This window comes from Phocoena phocoena, chromosome 3, assembly GCF_963924675.1.
Source record: "Phocoena phocoena chromosome 3, mPhoPho1.1, whole genome shotgun sequence".
Classification (NCBI taxonomy): Eukaryota; Metazoa; Chordata; class Mammalia; order Artiodactyla; family Phocoenidae; genus Phocoena; species Phocoena phocoena.
Genome location: NC_089221.1, coordinates 72,961,172 through 72,971,558, shown reverse-complemented (window position 1 = coordinate 72,971,558; position 10,387 = coordinate 72,961,172).

The window sequence follows — 10,387 nt, the reverse complement described above, 5'->3', positions numbered from 1 at the left end:
CGCCTGCCGATGCAGGGGACACGGGTTTGTGCCCCGGTCCAGGAAGATCCCACATGCCGCAGAGCGGCTGGGCCCGTGAGCCATGGCCGCTGAGCCTGCGCGTCCAGAGCCTGTGCTCTGCAACAGGAGAGGCCACAACAGTGAGAGGCCCGCGTACAGCAAAAAAAAAAAAAAAAAAAAAAAAAAAATATATATATATATATATATATAAAGCAAAAATTGCTAGAACCCCAAAAAGAAGTGTGGGATTTCAATTCATATCCTCTATCTCTCTCTCCCTCCACCTCTCCCTCCCCACTCCCCGCCCCCACTCTGTAGTTACTATATCAAGTACACAAAAATTAGGAAGGATTTGGAGGATTTGAACTACACAGTTAATAAGCTTGACGTGATGATCCGATGGGCATATAGAATACATCCCCAACAATCAGAGAACACAATGTTCTTTTGAACACACAGGAAAGGTTTATAAAAACTGACAGTAAGTTCCAAAAACTGGTTATCATATTGAGCTTGTATGCTGAATACAATAAAATTCATTGATAAGTTAATAATACTGAAAACCAAAAATAGAGCAGCATTACTTGTAAACTTTTTTAAAAAGACAAGTTCTAGAAAATCTCATGGGTCAAAGCAGCAATCATTACAGACACAGGACCCTGAATGATGTAAAACCTAATTTGAGGGTTTGTTGAAGACTTTCTCAAGGAAGTGTTTATATTAAAAAAAAGAAAAGCTAAAGATTAATGTTCTAAGGATCCAAAATAAGCCTACAAAGTAAAAAAGAAAAAAAACGTTAGGGGCTGAAGCTTGAGCTCCAGTATCTTCGAGGTAAATTTAAATCCTCCTCTGCAATCTAGAGAAGGCAAAAGGAGCTAAGGAAGAAGATATCCTTAGGCACCTTAATCATCAATAATTTGGATTTCATGCGTGACAATATTAGCTAATAGCAGTTAACTTTACTAAGCTAGGTAATGACGTTGTTCTAATTGCTTCACATGTGTTAACTCATTTGATCCTCATAGCAACCATTTGAAATATAAGATGGGTACTATTATCACACTCATTTTCAGACGAGGAACCTGCGATACAGAGAGATTACATATATTTGTCAAGACTGTACCCTGGAAATGCAAAGCCAGGTTACAAACTCAGGCTCTCAAGGTCCAGGTCCTATGGTCTTAAGTAAATATTAGATTACTAATCTCTATTAACAATAAAATCTTTCTAACAGTCATACAGGGAAGTTTTTTTTTTTTTTTTTCCGGTACACGGGCCTCTCATCGCTGTGGCCTCTCCCGTTGCAGAGCCCAGGCTCTGGACGCGCAGGCCCAGCAGCCACGGCCCACGGGCCCAGCCGCTCCGCGGCACGTGGGATCCTCCCGGACCGGGGCACTAACCCGCGTCCCCTGCATCGGCAGGCGGACTCTCAACCACTGCGCCACCAGGGAAGCCCCAGGGAAGATAATTTTTAAAGTCACCACTCCATACAGCCTACCATATAAAAAAGCCATGAAATGAAAAGTGCACATCTTTATTCTCTTCTCTCTATAATCAAACTCATCCTCTTACTGGCAGCCACAACCTACTCACTCTCGTAATCTAGTGACGAGAACAGCCCTATACCCAATGCTTAATGACGTAATAAGAATGGTCATATTATGTACAATTTCACATCCAGAGTGACTGGCCATTTGCAAGGTAATTAGTTGTCAGTATAGATTTTATTTGTAGCTGACATGATACTTTAATAAGAGCAGAAGCAATGAAAGAAGGCAAATAAGCAGCCCTAATTCTTTCCATGGCTACATTCATCTCCTGCGCTGAAAGAAGTGAGCCTGGTGGCGGAGGGGAAAGGTGTTGGCTGCCTAGAAGAGTAGCATTACGATTTCTAAATACGCAGTGCTATGAAATCACTGGAATTTTTTATCATTAAAAATCACTATAAAATCGAAATAAATTTTGAGGTCAATAGATATAATAAAATATGAAAGTAGACACTACCAGCTCAGTGTGTTTTCCAAGTCCATGGTAGAGTGCTTCAGTGAACAATGAATGCATGAATGACCAACCACCAATATAATATCTTTCATGAATATTAGTAATAAAACTCCCTGCAAGCTAAAACAGCTTTTGGAAATTCTATTAATCATATTATTCCAAGGTCTCAAGTAGTAGGTACAGCACTGACTTATAAAAGCTAGGGCATTTTAGTCACCTAAAAACAAGAACAATTTCCAAAATTTGCTGACTTTCTCTAAGAAAGGTATTTACATACTATGTAAAACTGCTACACAATGATCAAATTGCTTTACACTGGTATGCAAAGATTATCTCCAATTATTTATAATTTTGGTAACAAATGTTCAAAAGAAGTGAAGTCTTGGCTGAGGTTTTCATTATACTTTTATTACAGTGAGGTTTTTAGTGTAATGCTACCCAACGAAACAGATTTGTTTATATTAGGAGATTTAAGATAGGAAGTCAATTCATTTTAACATTAATAGAAAAATGTTTTGTGAGACACCAAAAATCACAAAATATTACAATATGATCATTACTGTGATTATTAATGAGTGGACAACTTTTGGACATTAAGTTGAAGAACTGGGTTTGTTGCTGTTTTTAATTAATTTTGTTGACCTTTATGAATCTTCCTTTCATCTATAAAGTAAAAACAGTTAACTTACAATGAAGTGGTTATTAAGATGACATGAATTAATTTATGTGAACATATGTTCCAAATCATAAGGCACTAAGCAAATATATTTTTTAGGTTTTTTCAAAAGAGCTTAAAATATTTTGCCTCAACCAAAATTAGACAAACTTGTTCAAATGTCAATTTATTTTATAAAGTACATCAGACCCTTTCAGGAAACTACTTAAGGTTTCAGATAAACAAATACATGAACGCACACACATACACACACACACACACACACCAGAATTAGTGATATCTGGCAAACTATACATTAGTGAATTGGACATGTCTTTTACTTAAAGCCCAATTCTCAATCAAGCCATTTAATGAATTACCCTCATTAACAAAATAACATTTTAAAGCTTCTGTAATTTGTCTTAGTAGCAAAAATAAATTTATCTCATTTTGTCAATTCAACCATATCATTTAGATGAGTGCCTACCAAAAGGAAAGAAGTCATCAGAAAACTGAATTCAGTTGCATCAGATAATATACAATCATATTTCCGATTTTAGCATATCCTAGATAGGTCAAGCATTATGCCAGCCATCACCATACTTCCCTTCCTAAGAAAACCTACAGCCAGTGGTGAGGGAGAAGCTGTTGGCTGCAAACTGTTCCTTTTTTTTGTTTTATCACAGTTTGGTTGTATTAAATGTCTTATAATTGGCAGAGATCTATGCAAGCAGAGTTCTAAGTGATAAACCTTCAGGCCATACTTGATGCATTTGCCTCATAACGCGACCCTAAGCTTAACAGAATGTATAGAAGGGATAAAGTTCTTCTAAATGCATCCTGGCTGTTTTATATACCTCTCTATTGACCCAGCAATTCCACTCCTAACCAAGAGAACTGAAAGCATATGTTCACTCAAAAACTTGTACACAAATGTCCATAATATTTAGTCAAAACATAGAAACAACCTAAATGTCTATCAATTGATGAATGCATAAACAAAAAGTAGTATATTCATACGATGGAATATTATTCAGCCATAAAAAAGAGCAAAGTAGTGATACATGCTACAACATGATGAACCCTGAGAATATCATAGTAACTGACACAAGGCAGACAGGAAAGGCCACGTACTGGATGATTCCATTAACATGACATGTCCAGAACAGGCACATCTATAGGGACAGAAAGTAGATGGGTTGCTGAGGACTTGGGGGTGGGGAGAAAATGGGGAGTGAAAGCTAACGGGAACAGGATTTCTTTTTGAGGTGATGAAAATGTTCTGGAATGACAGTGGTGACAGTTGCACAACTTTGTAAATACAATAAATACTACGGAATTATCTACTTTGAAAGGTGATTTTTTTGTTTTGTTTTGTTAAGTGAATTGTACCTCAATTTAAAAAAAAAAAAATCCATGCCACCCTGTACATTCAGTCATCTTTTTCTCTTCTGTCAACAGTTCCAGTCAAGTTGATATAATGTGTATCTGGGACAAGACAACCAGAACATTCTTATCTCTGCACCTTTGATCTGAGATGCTCCCCAGGCCCTTCTTCCTACCTCTCCCCACTCCCTCTCCTTTACACTCTGCAAAGTCCAGATCAAGTCCCACTTTTTCCAGAACACTTTCCATCCTAAGTTGACTAGTCTGCCAAAGGACAGGCAAGCCTTCTTTGTTTCATTCCTACTCATCAACACTGCTGAATTTAGTTGAATAATATACAAATGTCTCTAATTGTAGCTGCAGATAGGGCTTTCACTTTATATCGCGGATTGGAAATATAGAAGATCAGGCAATTTTTTCATATATGTTCTCAATTATAATGATCACATGCAAGGCTTGTATCTAATACATGCCTTCTTTCAGTTAAACATTATTTGAAAAAAATGAGAAATGTATTATTTTTCCAAATAATTACATAAGCACAACTTTGCAAAAACAGGACTGCATTAAAAGATGAGCTAAATTGAATTATTACCACATGACATGGATTAAAGGATATCATTCCAGTTATCCTAACAAAAGGATTATCATAACATACAGTGGTTCCTTCAGAGGGATATGACTATATACATGAAATATATCAACAGTACTATAATTATCAGAATTCATGACCAAAGAAGCTAACAAAATCTTATTTCCAATTAGCACACAAATACAAACCGTTGAATTATTTCCACAATATGCCTCAGAGCACTTGTTCATTTGTTATAACCCTTAAGAAAAAAATTATTTTCTTTTACACATATTCCAAACAGAATTCTTTCTTGCAGAAAGGAGCAAAGTCAATATAAATAATTAAGAATTGCTTCTTCTTTGTTAATTTTGAGTCATCTTAATTAATTCCAATATATATACCCTCTGTTTATTGCACATACTACATGCAGAAATAAACTATTAAGAGTATCACACAATGTGTTTTTGAAGTTGCATTTGATTTGAAGCTATTCAGTATCTTTCAACCTGTGCCACACTTCAATAATGACTATTTAATAATTACAATCATCCCCTTATTAGCTTGGCATTTCATTTTCCTTGCCCTATAGCACCCTACAGCTGAAGGCAAGGAACACTCTCTGTTGATTAGTTATTTAAGACCAGCAACAATAACTATACTGGAGAGAAGGCTACTTGGAGAGGATTACATAAGAGCTGGAAAAAAAAAAAAAAAGAGCTGGAGCTCAACAGCCTCAGACAGAGAGCAGCAAATTATAAACCCAAGTACTTCGTTGCATGTAACCAAATTGGCTAGTTGAAATGCTAATTGCCTTTCAGCAAAACTAAAGACAGACAGGGGACCTTGTGCTTCAGAGAATGAAGTGCATTTTTATTCCACTTCTGCACTATTGTCTTGCTGAGAATCACTGGAAATCTATTCATAAAAGTAGCTCTTTCCCTAACCTTTAAATTGTGGGAATTTTATTCAGCCTGTACCACCACCTCCAACCTGATGTGCCAAGATGCGAACAGATGGTTGGATTTAAGCCATGTTAAGCCCCTAATAAAGTAAAGCATGAAAGAATTCTACTCCCAAATACATAGTACAAATCAAGAAAACATACCCAGGGAAAAAGAATTTTGAATAACAAATACATTTATTAAATTTAAATAATATAATCTTTAAAATGAGTATTTTCAACGTAATTACATTCAAATGCATATGGAGAGCTGGCATTGCCTCTCTCGAAGAGACCCCACCCCCACCCCCGGCCCTCCTTTTTAACTAATAAGTTTGTATTAGTTCAAAACTCATTTATGGACATCTATTCCAACAGTCAGTTTTAGCCCTTTACATGAAAGAAGGTCCATTCTGGGTTTTCAGAATCCTGAATAAATGAATGAGAAATGTCCTTTCAGCATCTTGCCCTCATTCTGAGGTACAGGCAGACTTACGCCTGACTGCACCAGAAAAAGGGCCCCCATGACCACCTGCCCAACAGCTGGGGGAGGGACTTGGTGTGGTACGTTTTAAAGTGTATAGTGTGTCACAGTGCGATCAGAAAACACAGCCTTTGCATTACCACAGCCTCCTGTGTCCCAGCTCCACCCTCCTCCTCCTCTGCCACACCTCCATCAGGACAACAGAGCTCAGCTTCCTGTGTGGCCTGAGATCCTGGCATATCGGGGAACCCTCTGAACTTGCAAAGATGCCTCCTGTCCCCCCAGTCCTGCCTTCTGAAGGGAAAAAAAAACAGGCCTGCATACGTGGCAAAATCAACTTTCTGTACTACTTCATTCTGCATGAGAGGGAAAGAGTCTAGTTTATTAGCAGTATGTTTATCTTCGTTTCTCAACAGATATCTTTCTTTATATAATGTTTGAGCTGCCTGAGAGTGAGAGAATACTGAGACTAAATAGAGCTTTAAACCGTAAACGGTTAAATAAATAATTCAGTTCTCACCCTGATTCGGCAGGATTTAAGGGAAGAAAGACATCTCTCTGGCTGGATGTTCACCAAAATCTTTGGATAGTGGAGTTCTGGTAATTTTTCTTTTTTTCTGTACTATTTGAATTTCCTACATGACTTTGTATTATCTTTACAATTGGAAAAAAAAAGTTATTGCAAATCAGCGAGAGAGAAATGTACACTCAACCGTGTGTAATACTTAGCTATGTGACTTTTTATCTCACAACATCAGAGAAATGCCCAACCACATCTCTCCAACATACTATATTTCATAGTCAAATTAAACAATCATGATCTAAGCAGCTTAATATGCTTTATAAGCAAGTGTAAACTGTCTAGTTGCCCTCTACATGAAGTCAAAGTGGTGATGGCATAGTGCTTCCACTATGCAGATTTTGGACCCAGTACATAAAATAATCCCTTGTCACAGGTAAATAGTTAACAAAGCCACTTGTTCAATATATTAACCACTTTGTTAAACCCTAGACATACTAGAGAAATATATAATACAGTCACTGTCCTCAAAGATTTTATATCCTAATTGGGGCAACTTTGAAATTTTCAATAACAGTAAGACAGCAATATAAAAAAGGGCATGGGGCAGCATTTGGTTGAGTGGCAATAGATTCAACATTTAATGACCAAGTTAATGGTAACATGCTTCTCACTTATTAGTTTGTAGGAATGTACAGATGACTAAAGTCATAAATGGGAAAATAGAATATGTCTTTAAGTGAATCTCTTAACTTTTCTAAGTTTAGTTTCCCCAAATATAAAATAAAGGGATTGGTCTAGTTTGGCTCCAAGTCTCCTCCCAGTACTTGAGGAGTTCAATGCTATATTCACCGCCTATGAATTTCTGAACAATAAAGGGTCACACACCTAATCTAAGTCAAAATGTATTTTCTTTGTGGACTCTCCCAGAGCATAGATCTTTCTGCCTCAGTTTCTTCATCTGCAAATCAAGGAAATAGTATTTGACAACTAAATATAAAGTTACTCTATTTAAAGGGCCTAGTAGAATTCCTGGTATATAGCGGACCTTCAAAATATGTGGCATACTATTATCATTCATTATGGGAATATGTACAAAAGGATTTACTCACAGCTGATTCTTCTATGAACACTTTTTCTTTGAGTGTAGCATAGGCAAGGGCACCTCCAAGTAGAAAGATAATCTGAAATACTTTTGTGTAACACTAGCCTCTGACTTCCCATATTATTTCTAACTGTTACTTTTTATTACCACAAAAGCATTTGTGTTCCAAATATACCTCATGTTATCATTTGGGGACAATGAATACAATTAGCACTCAATATTTGATAAATATATATACAATATAAACTATAATCGTTGTTCTTAAAATATAATAAATGTTGACTGATACATCATTTCTCTATGTGATGATATCAAGATTCAGTGTTGTTTCATAATTTACTTTCACTCCATTATGAACTTACATTTTAGTCTAAGATTATTTCTTAGCTGGTGTTTATGGGTGGTTTCAGCTTTTAATCTTCACATTCATTATAGTGTAGATGCTCAAAGCACTTAGGAAAATTCCTTGATCCAGCTCTTATTAACTTTGGACAAGGAGCTTAAACTTTCCGTGCCTCAGTGCCATTATCTGTAAATTGGGATAATACTATTTAATTTATGATCTTGTGAGTGTTACATAAAATATCGCATATAGAGGCCTTCTCAGAATTCATTACATAGCAAGCGTTCAATACTGGGTGACTGCTATTGTCATTCATCATGGAGATAGGCTTCGGTCATACTTATTTTTAGCGTATACAGTTTGGTTGCTCCTTTTTAAAAAGTTATAATCTTGAGACATAATAAGTCTTTCTAAGCACCCAGTCCAATCCCTTTACTTTATAAATGAAGAAACTAAGGCACAGAAGGATGGGTGAATGTCCAAAGTCACTGTAAGTTAATGGCAAAGCCTGCATGTTATACCTAAACGCATATATTTAAAACGTTTTATTGCAACACAGTTCAAGATGTATTTGGCACGTCCCAGCATCCTAGGATATTACCCCAAAATAAATAAATTGCTGGTGTTCATTTGTATCATGACTAGAACATAGAACATCTTTTTTTCTTTTTTCTTTTGTGTGGCTCCATCTGGCTCTTTTGATAAATGACACACAGCGGAGGAAAAAGAACTTTAGTAATGTAAGGTAATAACTTCTCCAAGAATTTTCATATAATGCTGAATGTATCAGTTACAGTACACTTTTTGAGCTTTATCCTAATTGTCAGTAATTATGCACCTTCAAGATTCGATGTTAGTAATCTCTAAAACTGTGCATCTAACATATAAACACATTACACAGGTTTTTAAAGGTTTTGGGTTTTGTGAAATTTTTGTTTTACTTTAAAACAATAGCTACAGAGAATTAAAAAACACTGCACCTTAAAATCAGCTGCATCCCGATGAAAACTGCCATAATTTCTTAGTTTTAGCTTTAAGAAAAAAATCAATTTTAAAATAGTTTAAAACATTATAAATGTGTAAGTTTTTAATATGTATTATTCTACAGCTCCAGGCTAATTTCTAATTCCCTGAAAGTTCTTCGACGTAGCGGTTATTCTGGAACGTAAGACTCCTTAAATTTATCTCAACCTTCCCGTTATTTATTTCCTAAGGCGCGCCTTTCTTGATCGGTTATTTTTCAGGCAGACTTTTTAAAATTAAAGCTAGGATTCGAGTTTCAAACAGGCAGAAAAAGAATAAAAGAAACTTTTCCCTTTGCTCACTCCCTTCTCACCTTCTTTGAGATGAGGCAGCTGTGGAAAGGGCGGGTGACAGGAACGCCACGCTCAATGCACCGCCGCGGCCGTAGACAGGGCGGACGCGGGCGGCGCGGCTGAGTTAGCCGCAGCCCGCGGCACGCTCGCCGCCCACCTCCAGCAACAGGTGCTGGCGAACGACCCCGTGCCGCCGAGGATGCGGCGGCGCTCCCGTGGGCCACCGGGATGTCCGGGATGTCCGCAGCACCACCCCGCAGCCACAGCCTACCTGGCCCCGGTGACACCGACATCCGCACGCTCCCCGAGGTCCCCGTCGGTCCTCCCTTCGCACAGCCTCGCTCCGCCTCTCACTCGCGTCCCCACGCTTCGCCGGGGCTGCCGAGTCTTTCTCCCGCTGTCGGCTCAGGAAGGTGGCTCCATCCTCCCCCTCTCATCCTTCCCCCGCCTCCTCCCCCTCCATCTTCGTCTGCTCCAATAGGACTCGCGGTTCCCCGGGCTGCGCTCACCTGACCAGCGGAGTGGGGGTGGCCACCCAAAGCAGCGCGCCCTCGTTTGCGCAGCGGGCAGCTAGGTCCGCGCTCCGGCAGCGGGAACACCCTGTCTTGGCCGTCCCTAATGGACTCTTCCAGCAGCTAGGCCCCCGTGCTGACCTGCCTGCGCGCAGGAACACGCGAGTCCTGCAGCTGCAGCGCGTCTTCGACCTCGAGAGCTGATTGCGCTTTCTGGTAGACAGCTTTGACGAAACTTTCTAGTTTGACCCCTTGGGCACAAGAACCCCACACACGCCTAGACAGCGGGGTACTCCGGCCTACGTACACCACTGTAAGCAATTGCTGGTGTTCTTTCCAGAGAGAAAAAAACATTTACTGAGTCTTGTTCCGTTCCTAAAAGGACATTTGTTTTAACGTTGAAGCACGCCCTGAGATGTTCACCTCTTGAGAATTTGCGCGTGAGTTGGTGAAATATTAGAAATGAGGAATCTACTCTCACATACACTTATAAGCACAGACTGAGGTCAACATCTGAGTAAGTTATCTGTCTCCTCGTTTATAAAATACGA